The sequence below is a fragment of the Pseudophryne corroboree genome, chromosome 6 (genome assembly GCF_028390025.1).
Source record: "Pseudophryne corroboree isolate aPseCor3 chromosome 6, aPseCor3.hap2, whole genome shotgun sequence".
Classification (NCBI taxonomy): Eukaryota; Metazoa; Chordata; class Amphibia; order Anura; family Myobatrachidae; genus Pseudophryne; species Pseudophryne corroboree.
The window spans coordinates 572,309,669-572,323,541 of record NC_086449.1 but is presented as its reverse complement, the minus strand read 5'-3'; the positions used below and the strand labels follow the sequence as shown (position 1 = coordinate 572,323,541).

The following is a 13,873-nucleotide window of genomic DNA, read 5'->3' as shown; positions in this document are numbered from 1 at the left end:
GCCTAACCCACCCTGTGTCCTAACCCTAACAGTGCCCCAAATAATTAATGAGATTTTGAGTGGTGTCGGGATTCCGGTTTTGGTCACATGATTGCCGGCATCCCAACTGTCAGGATGCTAAATGCATCCAGATACTGATGTCCTTTCTTCAATTTCTTGATACTTTGGCAGTACCTGCACCTTAGGGGTAAATTTACTAAAATGGGAGTTCTAATTGATTGCTATGGGCAACATCCCATCTTAAATAGAACTCCCATCTTAGTAAATGTACCCCTTAGTCTCTGGTCTACCAGGGGTCTGCTCAGAAGAAGCTCTATACCATAGATTATTTGGGTAGTGCAATATATCTTTTGTCACAGGGAGTGGCTTGGGATACCCCTAGTAAGTAATTATACTCTAACTATACTCAATAGGTAACAAAGTTATTTCAGTAAATTTACACTCAAAGGTAAGAAGTAAGTTTTATTGCTCTGCATCACTTTTGGCTGGAACACATATTGTAATACTTTGCATACAAATAACATTAGCATATCATACATAAGACTCTTACATTAAGAATTGATGAACCAGTTACTAATAGTTACTTTAGGTTAGTATTATATAAAGGTTTAAACTTACTAATACACGTTCATTACATGTCAATTGTAACTAGACTGTATTTCTCTTCAACACATAAGTGATCACCATACAGAATCTTATCACAGTTTACTTTACGTTTAGAACATTAAAGGTGAAAAACATTTATTTACATCAATTCAACAAATCCCTTAAATAGCCTTCATGGCCATGCTACGGTGGTGCACTTATGGTTTATTGTGGAGATTACTGTGTAATAGCATCAAATCAGTTTATGAGGGCTTCTTAATGTGTACCTCCTTTTTAAAAAAATGTATTGAAGCAAAATGCTGTTAACAAAGAAGCAAGGTATATGTGTGTGGGTCCAACATTATGACCAGTATTCACATTGGAAAATAATATACCAAAAACAATCCATAGCGCGTTTCCTAAAACATACATTGTGTAGACAAAATAACAAATAAAGATACAAATATACAAGAAAAAAAAGAAGTCAGAAGGCAGTCGGATATAGAACATGTACAATGTAAGGGCGCTCATGTAGCTTAAGACTTATGTTATAGGTAAGTTCATGATACTCGAATGTGAATGCAGATAATTTACACAAGTAAAAATGGAAAAGAGAAAGAAAGGTGTCTGGTGCTCACCCATCAGGCAACATAATAGGAGGATCACCCAATAGAATTTGGGGTTTCATACAATTGGGTGAGTCGCATACTGTGATAAATCTGAGATTGTGCTGAGGTTGATAAAGTTGTAATACAGCTTTCCCATGTATCAAAAATGGAGTAAACCTTCTTTTCTTTATCAAACAACGCCTCTAACCAATCAAAGCGAAATCTGAAATTAAGTTTATCTCTATATAATTGAAAGTTGATGGGGGCTGGGTGTATCCACTTTTTTTATTTTGCTGCAGCACTTATGGCGAGCAATGATTTTCTGCTGCTCGGAGTAAGTTGTGTACCTCAGTTTAATTGTAATAGATGATATATAGAGCCCTATTTATCAATCTTTTTTTTAACTAGAATAATGTGAAAACTGGTGTTTTCACACTATTTCACATTATTTTAGTCTTTTGGAGCAGTTTTCATGAAAAACTACTTCAAACCCTTTAATTTGCATATTTTAAGTAAGCAGATTACATTTCCAATTCTTGCAATTGGAAATGCTGCCTGCTTGAAATGTACTAAGGGGAACTGTGAAAAAATACTGCGGGGGACCAGCGATAACAATGCTATCTGGAGATGGCATTATGCAGGGTTCCCCCACGGTTTCCTGACTTCTCATCTGCTCTGACAGGCAGAGCCGGACTGGGAGCCAGTCCCTGTGATCAGCTTTGTGGTTTAAATGAACCACAAGCTGATCTCTGTAAAAAAAAAAAAAAAAAAAAAAGTGGATTGTAGTAAATAGAGACCATAGTATGACATACAGTTTTAATGGTAGTTCTCCCTTGAAGCATTGTTGTTCATTAGATGGGATGTTAAATATAGTTGGAACAAAGGATATTCTCCAGTAGTTAAAGTGAGTGTGATCCTAGGAAGGCTCTGCTTGCTTCTCCCTTGACAATCACTCACATTTACTAAGGTGTGAATTTTTTTGGAAAGTGGAGATGTTGCCCATAGCAACCAATCAAATTCCACTTATAATTTATCTAGCTGCTTTTAGAAGATAATAGCTAGAATCTGATTGGTTGTTGCTAATAAAATAATAAATATACCCCCCCGGTATCAGAAAGAATAAAAATCTATTTACATAAAATATATAATTCTTCCCTATCAACAGATATACGTGGTTATATACTGCAGTGACGTGTGGTGGGGCGAGGCAGTCTTTCCTGTCATACTAACATATATGCCAGTGTTCTGACTATATAAAGAATATGAAAAATACAAAGAGTATATTATAAATGGGTTGGGTATGGCTTACTGGCGCTGGGGATGCTGGCGTTCAGTATACCAGCGAGGGGGGCCAAGCGCACCAAAGCCCCTTGCGGGCTCGGTGCGCTCGCCACACTGTGGGAATAGTACCTGCTAGTCGGCATGCCAACTGTCAGGATTTCGAGCTGGCGGGATGTAGGGGTCGGTATTGTGACCGGCGGTCACATAACTACTAGAGATGAGCGGGTTCGGTTCCTCGGAATCCGAACCCGCCCGAACTTCAGTTTTTTTTACACGGGGCCGAGCGACTCGGATCTTCCCGCCTTGCTCGGTTAACCCGAGCGCGCCCGAACGTCATCATCCCGCTGTCGGATTCTCGCGAGGCTCGGATTCTATCGCGAGACTCGGATTCTATATAAGGAGCCGCGTGTCGCCGCCATTTTCACACGTGCATTGAGATTGATAGGGAGAGGACGTGGCTGGCGTCCTCTCCGTTTAGAGTGACTAGTACTAGAGAGAGACACAAATTTTGGGGAGCATATAGGAGGAGTACTACTTGCTGCTGATAGTGTGACCAGTGACCAGTGCCACCAGTTTAATTAATCCGTTCTCTGCCTGAAAAAAAACGATACACAGTGTGACACAGTCACACATACCATATCTGTGCTCAGCCCAGTGTGCTGCATCATATACTGTATATCATTATCTGACTGTGCTGAGTGCTCACTGCTCACACAGCTTAATTGTGGGGGAGACTGGGGAGCAGTTATAGCAGGAGTACATATTTTAAGTACAGTGCACACTTTTGCTGCCAGTGACCACTGACCACCAGTATTGTGATTGTCTGCTGACCACCAGTATATTGTGATTGTCTGCCTGAAAAAGTTAAATACTCGTCGTGTGGTGTTTTTATAAACGCATTCTGCAGACAGTGTCCAGCAGGTCCGTCATTACATAATATATACCTGTCCGGCTGCAGTACTAGTGTGATATATATATATATTTTAATTTTATCTCATTATCATCCAGTCTATATTAGCAGCAGACACAGTACGGTAGTCCACGGCTGTAGCTACCTCTGTGTCGGCAGTCGCTCGTCCATCCATAATTGTATACCACCTACCCGTGGTTTATTTTTTTTTTTCTATCTTCTTGATACTAGTAGCTTACTTTAGGAGTCTGCAGTGCTGAGTCTGACAGACAGTGTCCAGCAGGTCCGTCATTACATAATATATACCTGTCCGGCTGCAGTACTAGTGTGATATATATATATATATATATATATATTTTAATTTTATCTCATTATCATCCAGTCTATATTAACAGCAGACACAGTACGGTAGTCCACGGCTGTAGCTACCTCTGTGTCGGCAGTCGCTCGTCCATCCATAATTGTATACCACCTACCCGTGGTTTATTTTTTTTTCTTTCTTCTTGATACTAGTAGCTTACTTTAGGAGTCTGCAGTGCTGACAGACAGTGTCCAGCAGGTCCGTCATTACATAATATATACCTGTCCGGCTGCAGTACTAGTGTGATATATATATATATTTTAATTTTATCTCATTATCATCCAGTCTATATTAGCAGCAGACACAGTACGGTAGTCCACGGCTGTAGCTACATCTGTGTCGGCAGTCGCTCGTCCATCCATAATTGTATACCACCTACCCGTGGTTTATTTTTTTTTCTATCTTCTTGATACTAGTAGCTTACTTTAGGAGTCTGCAGTGCTGAGTCTGACAGACAGTGTCCAGCAGGTCCGTCATTACATAATATATACCTGTCCGGCTGCAGTACTAGTGTGATATATACATATATTTTAATTTTATCTCATTATCATCCAGTCTATATTAGCAGCAGACGCAGTACGGTAGTCCACGGCTGTAGCTACCTCTGTGTCGGCAGTCGCTCGTCCATCCATAATTGTATACCACCTACCCGTGGTTTTTTTTTCTATCTTCTTGATACTAGTAGCTTACTTTAGGAGTCTGCAGTGCTGAGTCTGACAGACAGTGTCCAGCAGGTCCGTCATTACATAATATATACCTGTCCGGCTGCAGTACTAGTGTGATATATATATATATTTTAATTTTATCTCATTATCATCCAGTCTATATTACGGTAGTCCACGGCTGTAGCTACCTCTGTGTCGGCAGTCGCTCGTCCATCCATAAGTATACTAGTATCCATCCATCTCCATTGTTTACCTGAGGTGCCTTTTAGTTGTGCCTATTAAAATATGGAGAACAAAAATGTTGAGGTTCCAAAATTAGGGAAAGATCAAGATCGACTTCCACCTCGTGCTGAAGCTGCTGCCACTAGTCATGGCCGAGACGATGAAATGCCAGCAACGTCGTCTGCCAAGGCCGATGCCCAATGTCATAGTACAGAGCATGTAAAATCCAAAACACCAAATATCAGTAAAAAAAGGACTCAAAAATCTAAAATAAAATTGTCGGAGGAGAAGCGTAAACTTGCCAATATGCCATTTACCACACGGAGTGGCAAGGAACGGCTGAGGCCCTGGCCTATGTTCATGGCTAGTGGTTCAGCTTCACATGAGGATGGAAGCACTCAGCCTCTCGCTAGAAAAATAAAAAGACTCAAGCTGGCAAAAGCACCGCAAAGAACTGTGCGTTCTTCGAAATCCCAAATCCACAAGGAGAGTCCAATTGTGTCGGTTGCGATGCCTGACCTTCCCAACACTGGACGTGAAGAGCATGCACCTTCCACCATTTGCACGCCCCCTGCAAGTGCTGGAAGGAGCACCCGCAGTCCAGTTCCTGATAGTCAGATTGAAGATGTCAGTGTTGAAGTACACCAGGATGAGGAGGATATGGGTGTTGCTGGCGCTGGGGAGGAAATTGACAAGGAGGATTCTGATGGTGAGGTGGTTTGTTTAAGTCAGGCACCCGGGGAGACACCTGTTGTCCGTGGGAGGAATATGGCCGTTGACATGCCTGGTGAAAATACCAAAAAAATCAGCTCTTCGGTGTGGAAGTATTTCAACAGAAATGCGGACAACATTTGTCAAGCCGTGTGTTGCCTTTGTCAAGCTGTAATAAGTAGGGGTAAGGACGTTAACCACCTCGGAACATCCTCCCTTATACGTCACCTGCAGCGCATTCATAATAAGTCAGTGACAAGTTCAAAAACTTTGGGCGACAGCGGAAGCAGTCCACTGACCAGTAAATCCCTTCCTCTTGTAACCAAGCTCACGCAAACCACCCCACCAACTCCCTCAGTGTCAATTTCCTCCTTCCCCAGGAATGCCAATAGTCCTGCAGGCCATGTCACTGGCAATTCTGACGAGTCCTCTCCTGCCTGGGATTCCTCCGATGCATCCTTGCGTGTAACGCCTACTGCTGCTGGCGCTGCTGTTGTTGCTGCTGGGAGTCGATGGTCATCCCAGAGGGGAAGTCGTAAGCCCACTTTTACTACTTCCACCAAGCAATTGACTGTCCAACAGTCCTTTGCGAGGAAGATGAAATATCACAGCAGTCATCCTGTTGCAAAGCGGATAACTGAGGCCTTGACAACTATGTTGGTGTTAGATGTGCGTCCGGTATCCGCCGTTAGTTCACAGGGAACTAGACAATTTCTTGAGGTAGTGTGCCCCCGTTACCAAATACCATCTAGTTTCCACTTCTCTAGGCAGGCGATACCGAGAATGTACACGGACGTCAGAAAAAGACTCACCAGTGTCCTAAAAAATGCAGCTGTACCCAATGTCCACTTAACCACGGACATGTGGACAAGTGGAGCAGGGCAGGGTCAGGACTATATGACTGTGACAGCCCACTGGGTAGACGTATGGACTCCCGCCGCAAGAACAGCAGCGGCGGCACCAGTAGCAGCATCTCGCAAACGCCAACTCTTTCCTAGGCAGGCTACGCTTTGTATCACCGGTTTCCAGAATACGCACACAGCTGAAAACCTCTTACGGCAACTGAGGAAGATCATCGCGGAATGGCTTACCCCAATTGGACTCTCCTGTGGATTTGTGGCATCGGACAACGCCAGCAATATTGTGTGTGCATTAAATATGGGCAAATTCCAGCACGTCCCATGTTTTGCACATACCTTGAATTTGGTGGTGCAGAATTTTTAAAAAAACGACAGGGGCGTGCAAGAGATGCTGTCGGTGGCCAGAAGAATTGCGGGACACTTTCGGCGTACAGGCACCACGTACAGAAGACTGGAGCACCACCAAAAACGCCTGAACCTGCCCTGCCATCATCTGAAGCAAGAAGTGGTAACGAGGTGGAATTCAACCCTATATATGCTTCAGAGGTTGGAGGAGCAGCAAAAGGCCATTCAAGCCTATACAATTGAGCACGATATAGGAGGTGGAATGTACCTGTCTCAAGCGCAGTGGAGAATGATTTCAACGTTGTGCAAGGTTCTGCAACCTTTTGAACTTGCCACACGTGAAGTCAGTTCAGACACTGCCAGCCTGAGTCAGGTCATTCCCCTCATCAGGCTTTTGCAGAAGAAGCTGGAGGCATTGAAGGAGGAGCTAAAAGGGAGCGATTCCGTTAGGCATGTGGGACTTGTGGATGGAGCCCTTAATTCGCTTAACAAGGATTCACGGGTGGTCAATCTGTTGAAATCAGAGCACTACATTTTGGCCACCGTGCTCGATCCTAGATTTAAAACCTACCTTGGATCTCTCTTTCCGGCACACACAAGTCTGCTGGGGTTCAAAGACCTGCTGGTGACAAAATTGTCAAGTCAAGCGGAACGCGACCTGTCAACATCTCCTCCTTCACATTCTCCCGCAACTGGGGGTGCGAGGAAAAGGCTCAGAATTCCGAGCCCACCCGCTGGCGGTGATGCAGGGCAGTCTGGAGCGACTGCTGATGCTGACATCTGGTCCGGACTGAAGGACCTGACAACGATTACGGACATGTCGTCTACTGTCACTGCATATGATTCTCTCCCCATTGAAAGAATGGTGGAGGATTATATGAGTGACCGCATCCAAGTAGGCACGTCAGACAGTCCGTACTTATACTGGCAGGAAAAAGAGGCAATTTGGAGGCCCTTGCACAAACTGGCTTTATTCTACCTAAGTTGCCCTACCACAAGTGTGTACTCCGAAAGAGTGTTTAGTGCCGCCGCTCACCTTGTCAGCAATCGGCGTACGAGGTTACTTCCAGAAAATGTGGAGAAGATGATGTTCATTAAAATGAATTATAATCAATTCCTCCGTGGAGACATTGACCAGCAGCAATTGCCTCCACAAAGTACACAGGGAGCAGAGATGGTGGATTCCAGTGGGGACGAATTGATAATCTGTGAGGAGCGGGATGTACACGGTGATATATCGGAGGATGATGATGAGGTGGACATCTTGCCTCTGTAGAGCCAGTTTGTGCAAGGAGAGATTAATTGCTTCTTTTTCGGTGGGGGTCCAAACCAACCCGTCATTTCAGTCACAGTCGTGTGGCAGACCCTGTCACTGAAATGATGGGTTGGTTAAAGTGTGCATGTCCTGTTTATACAACATAAGGGTGAGTGGGAGGGCCCAAGGACAATTCCATCTTGCACCTCTTTTTTCTTTCATTTTTCTTTGCGTCATGTGCTGTTTGGGGAGTGTTTTTTGGAAGGGCCATCCTGCGTGACACTGCAGTGCCACTCCTAGATGGGCCAGGTGTTTGTGTCGGCCACTAGGGTCGCTTAGCTTACTCACACAGCTACCTCATTGCGCCTCTTTTTTTCTTCTTTGCGTCATGTGCTGTTTGGGGAGTGTTTTTTGGAAGGGCCATCCTGCGTGACACTGCAGTGCCACTCCTAGATGGGCCAGGTGTTTGTGTCGGCCACTAGGGTCGCTTAGCTTACTCACACAGCTACCTCATTGCGCCTCTTTTTTTCTTCTTTGCGTCATGTGCTGTTTGGGGAGTGTTTTTTGGAAGGGCCATCCTGCGTGACACTGCAGTGCCACTCCTAGATGGGCCAGGTGTTTGTGTCGGCCACTAGGGTCGCTTAGCTTACTCACACAGCTACCTCATTGCGCCTCTTTTTTTCTTCTTTGCGTCATGTGCTGTTTGGGGAGTGTTTTTTGGAAGGGCCATCCTGCGTGACACTGCAGTGCCACTCCTAGATGGGCCAGGTGTTTGTGTCGGCCACTAGGGTCGCTTAGCTTACTCACACAGCTACCTCATTGCGCCTCTTTTTTTCTTCTTTGCGTCATGTGCTGTTAGGGGAGTGTTTTTTGGAAGGGCCATCCTGCGTGACACTGCAGTGACACTCCTAGATGGGCCAGGTGTTTGTGTCGGCCACTAGGGTCGCTTAGTTTACTCACACAGCTACCTCATTGCGCCTCTTTTTTTCTTCTTTGCGTCATGTGCTGTTTGGGGAGTGTTTTTTGGAAGGGCCATCCTGCGTGACACTGCAGTGCCACTCCTAGATGGGCCAAGTGTTTGTGTCGGCCACTAGGGTCGCTTAGCTTACTCACACAGCTACCTCATTGCGCCTCTTTTTTTCTTCTTTGCGTCATGTGCTGTTTGGGGAGTGTTTTTTGGAAGGGCCATCCTGTGTGACACTGCAGTGCCACTCCTAGATGGGCCAGGTGTTTGTGTCGGCCACTAGGGTCGCTTAGCTTAGTCACACAGCTACCTCATTGCGCCTCTTTTTTTCTTCTTTGCGTCATGTGCTGTTGGGGGAGTGTTTTTTGGAAGGGCCATCCTGCGTGACACTGCAGTGCCACTCCTAGATGGGCCAGGTGTTTGTGTCGGCCACTAGGGTCGCTTAGCTTACTCACACAGCTACCTCATTGCGCCTCTTTTTTTCTTCTTTGCGTCATGTGCTGTTTGGGGAGTGTTTTTTGGAAGGGCCATCCTGCGTGACACTGCAGTGCCACTCCTAGAAGGGCCAGGTGTTTGTGTCGGCCACTAGGGTCGCTTAGCTTACTCACACAGCTACCTCATTGCGCCTCTTTTTTTCTTCTTTGCGTCATGTGCTGTTTGGGGAGTGTTTTTTGGAAGGGCCATCCTGCGTGACACTGCAGTGCCACTCCTAGATGGGCCAGGTGTTTGTGTCGGCCACTAGGGTCGCTTAGCTTAGTCATCCAGCGACCTCGGTGCAAATTTTAGGACTAAAAATAATATTGTGAGGTGTGAGGTGTTCAGAATAGACTGAAAATGAGTGGAAATTATGGTTTTTGAGGTTAATAATACTTTGGGATCAAAATGACCCCCAAGTTCTATGATTTAAGCTGTTTTTTAGGGTTTTTTGAAAAAAACACCCGAATCCAAAACACACCCGAATCCGACAAAAAAAATTCAGTGAGGTTTTGCCAAAACGCGGTCGAACCCAAAACACGGCCGCGGAACCGAACCCAAAACCAAAACACAAAACCCGAAAAATTTCAAGTGCACATCTCTAATAACTACATCTCTTATCTTCTTTGTATTATTCTAATCATTTTTATAAGCAAAACTCTGGAGCAAAAAGTCTATGGCAGGTGAGGCAGTGTCTATCTTTTCCACACATCTCTGATCAAAACTCACCAAATTTCTAGTAGTATATACTGATACACCTGTGTATAATGTCCACATGAACCCATTGGCTCATATATTGTGAGTAAATCTGGCTCTGGTACAACCCAGTGCTTCTTGAGTCACTTACCTCACCGCACGTCGCTGATATACTGTAAGTCAGTAATATCTGAGTCAGCTTGCTGTGCTTGTCAGTGGACACTATAACAGTGCTGCTGCCTCTGAGGGTAGTGACTACTGTAAGTAAGTAATGGGTATTATCCACTTTCTATTTAAAATGTCAGTGAGGCAAAACTATAAAGCTAGGCAATATATTGGCTGTTCCATCGAATTGCCGATATATCGTGAGGCCGTCGACAGGTGTGTTTGTGAATGACGTCTGGCCACTCCTACTAGGGAGGCTATGAGGATACCAGGATTACTCCACCGTCCTGACCTCACAGACGTGGTCTCTCTTCACATATGTTCATGGCTCCCAGCATCCCCTCCTCAAGCCCTCCTCCAGGATCCATCCGCCATAACTGTCAGAGGGCTCCTACTCTTATACCGTTGCCTCTTGCACCGGGACTCTCTCCGGCTTCCGGCATGTGAGGCTCTAGAAATTTCTGGTACCTCATCTGTTGGTGCCATTACATTTATATACATGTCTATGTACAGTGGCATCGGTATTTACCATACAGGTTATGCATATTTTAAGAAAAAAACAGTGCATCCCATCAGTGGCATAAGTTTGTGCCAGTTGCCCGGAGGCAAGTCAAATATTGGTGCCCCCCCCCTTCATATATAGATATACACTGCTCAAAAAGTAAAGGGAACACTTAAACAACACAATGTAACTCCAAGTGAATCAAACTGTCCACTTAGGAAGCAACACTGATTGACAATCAATTTCACATGTTGTTGTGCAAATGGAATAGACAAGAGGTGGAAGTTATAGGCAATTAGCAAGACACCCCCAATAAAGGAGTTGTTCTGCAGGTGGTGACCACAGACCACTTCTCAGGTCCTATGCTTTCTGGCTGATGTTTTGGTCACTTTTGAAAGCTGGCAGTGCTTTCACTCTAGTGGTAGCATGAGACGGAGTCTTCAACCCACACAAGTGGTTCAGGTAGTGCAGCTCATCCAGGATGGCACATCAATGCGAACTGTGGCAAGAAGGTTTGCTGTGTCTGTCAGCGTAGTGTCCAGTGCATGGAGGCGCTACCAGGAGACAGGCCAGTACATCAGGAGACGTGGAGGAGGCCATAGAAGGGCAACAACCCAGCAGCAGGACCGCTACCTCCGCCTTTGTGCAAGGAAGAACAGGAGGAGCACTGCCAGAGCCCTGCAAAATGACCTCCAGCAAGCCACACATGTGCATGTGTCTACTTAAACGATCAGAAACAGACTCCATGAGGATGGTATGAGGGCCCGACGTCCACAGGTGGGGGTTGTGCTTACAGCCCAACACCGTGCAGGACGTTTGGCATTTGCCAGAGAACACCAAGATTGGCAAATTCGCCACTGGCGGCCTGTGCTCTTCACAGATGAAAGCAGGTTCTCACTGAGCACATGTGACAGACGTGACAGAGTCTGGAGACGCCAAGGAGAACGTTCTGCTGCCTGCAACATCCTCCAGCATGACCGGTTTGGCAGTGGGTCAGTAATGGTGTGGGGTGGCATTTCTTTGGGGGGCCGCACAGCCCTCCATGTGCTCGCCAGAGGTAGCCTGATTGCCATTAGGTACCGAGATGAGATCCTCAGACCCCTTGTGGGACCATATGCTGGTGCGGTTGGCCCTGGGTTCCTCCTAATGCAAGACAATGCTAGACCTCATGTGGCTGGAGTGTGTCAGCAGTTCCTGCAAGACGAAGGCATTTATGCTATGGACTGGCCCGCCTGTTCCCCAGACCTGAATCCAATTGAGCACATCTGGGACATCATGTATCGCTCCATCCACACACGCCACGTTGCACCACAGACTGTCCAGGAGTTGGTGGATGCTTTAGTCCAGGTCTGGGAGGAGATCCCTCAGGAGACCATCCGCCACCTCATCAGGAGCATGCCCAGGAGTTGTAGGGAGGTCATACAGGCATGTGGAGGCCACACACACTACTGAGCCTCATTTTGACTTGTTTTAAGGACATTACATCAAAGTTGGATCAGCCTGTAGTGTGTTTTTCCACTTTAATTTGAGTGTGACTCCAACTCCAGACCTCCATGAGTTAATAAATTTGATTTCCATTGATCATTTTTGTGTGATTTTGTTGTCAGCACATTCAACTATGTAAAGAACAAAGTATTTAATAAGAATATTTCATTCATTCAGATCTAGGATGTGTTATTTTAGTGTTCCCTTTATTTGTTTGAGCAGTGTATATATGTACACATATATATATATATATATATATATATGTCTTCATAATATACAGTTGTGCTCAGAACTTTACATACCCTGGCAGAATTTGTGATTTTCTGGCCATTTGTCAGAGAATATGAATGATAACTCACAAACTTTTCTTTCACTCATGGTTAGTGGTTGGGTGAAGCCATTTATTGTCAAACAACTGTGTTTACTCTTTTTAAATCATAATGACCACAGAAACTACCCAAATGACCCTGATCAAAAGTTTACATACCCTGGAGATTTTGGCCTGATAACATGCACACAAGTTGACACAAACGGGTTTGAATGGCTACTAAAAGTAACCATCCTCACCTGTGATCTGTTTGCTTGTAATCAGTGTGTGTGTATAAAAGGTCAGTGAGTTTCTGGACTCCTGAAAGACACTTGCATCTTTCATCCAGTGCTGCACTGACGTGTCTGGATTCTGAGTCATGGGGAAAGCAAAAGAATTGTTAAAGGATCTGCGGAAAAAGGTAATTGAATTGTATAAAACAGGAAAGGGATATAAAAAGATATCCAAGCAATTGAGAATGCCAATCAGCAGTGTTCAAACTCTAATTAAGAAGTGGAAAATGAGGTATTCTGTGGAAACCAAATCACGGTCAGGTAGACAAACAAAAATTTCAGCCACAACTGCCAGGAAAATTGTTCGGGATGCAAAGAAAAATCCACAAATAACTTCAGCTGAAATACAGGACTCTCTAAAAAAAAGTGGTGTGGTTGTTTCAAGATGCACAATAAGGAGGCATTTGAAGAAAAATGGGCTGCATGGTCGAGTCGCCAGAAGAAAGCCATTACTACGCAAATGCCACAAAGCATCCCGCTTACAATACTCCAAACAGCACAGAGACCAGCCTCAAAACTTCTGGAACAAAGTCATTTGGAGTGATGAGACCAAAATTGAACTTTTTGGCCACAACCATAAACGTTACATTTGGAGAGGAGTCAACAAGGCCTATGATGAAAGGTACACCATTCCTACTGTGAAACACGGAGGTGGATCGCTGATGTTTTGGGGATGTGTGAGCTACAAAGGCACTGGAAACTTTGTCAAAATTGATGGCAAGATGAATGCAGCATGTTATCAGAAAATACTGGAGGAAAATTTGCACTCATCAGCCCGGACAATGACAATGATCCAAAACACAAGGCCAAGTCGACCTGTCATTGGCTACAGCAGAATAAAGTGAAGGTTCTGGAGTGGCCATCTCAGTCTCCTGACCTCAATATCATTGAGCCACTCTGGGGTGATCTCAAATGTGCAGTTCATGCAAGACAGCCCAAGAATGTATAGGAACTGGAGGCTTTTTGCCCAGAAGAATGGTCAGCTTTACCATCTGAGAAAATAAAGAACCTCATCCACAACTACCACAAAAGACTTCAAGCTGTCATTGATGTTAAAGGGGGCAATACACGGTATTAAGAACTGGGGTATGTAAACTTTTGATCAGGGTCATTTGGGTAGTTTTTGTTGTCATTATGATCTAAAAAGAGTAAACACAGTTGTTTGACAATAAATGGCTTCACCC

At 44.9% G+C, this 13,873-nt stretch overlaps 1 protein-coding gene across 1 annotated transcript in view; it reads left to right on the top strand.

Annotated features, from left to right (window-relative positions):
* NR1H4 (nuclear receptor subfamily 1 group H member 4) overlaps positions 1-13,873 on the top strand; it is a 225,053-nt gene that overhangs the window by 35,716 nt on the left and 175,464 nt on the right. The gene's annotated exons all lie outside the window — the stretch shown is intronic.